Source organism: Sceloporus occidentalis, unplaced genomic scaffold (assembly GCF_023333645.1).
Source record: "Sceloporus occidentalis isolate IW3139 unplaced genomic scaffold, rSceOcc1.0.p SCAF_6, whole genome shotgun sequence".
NCBI classification, from domain to species: Eukaryota; Metazoa; Chordata; class Lepidosauria; order Squamata; family Phrynosomatidae; genus Sceloporus; species Sceloporus occidentalis.
In genome coordinates, this window is record NW_028316986.1 from 13,621,865 (window position 1) to 13,622,565 (window position 701).

Genomic DNA, 701 nt, shown 5'->3' on the forward strand with positions numbered 1-701 from the left:
CGTCACAGAAGAGGAAAGCGGGTCGGGAGGAAAGAAGCCAAAAAAGCCCTGTGCGCATGCGCATCTAGCCTTAGCCCGCACCGCGCAGGCGCGATCTTCCCTCCCTGCCTCCCGGTCTCCTGTCTCGCCTCTATGCTATGGTTCTCTGAACCTTCCTCCTTTAAACGGAAAGACGAATCGCGCATGCGCCGTGGAAATGGAACCGTTGCTGGGCCAAGCTGGGGGAGGGAGGAAAGCGTCGGCTGCTGCCACTAGGGGGCGCGCCAACCCCGCAGAGGCTCCAAAGGCCCTCTTTCTTCCATCTTTTTAGTTAGTTTTGATTATTAATTGAATTTATTTTCTGTTTTTTATTTTAAACAATTTAAATTTATCTATTTATTATTTAAAATATTGAATTTATTTTTTTATCTTATTTAAAATTTATTTAAATTTATGTATTTATTTATTATTTAATTTTTTATATTATATTATTATTATTATTATTATTATTGTGCTGTTGTTGTTGTTGTTGTTACTTGCCCTCAAGGGGACACTGACCTCCCAAGCCCCCTTGAATCCCATTTTGGGAGAAAAGGGAGCTATAAATCCCACACATTAAATAAATAAGTGAAAATATGAGTGCATCTACACTGTGGAAATAACCCAGGCTGATGCCGCTTTAATTGGCGTGGCTCCATCCTATGGAATCCTGGGATATGTAG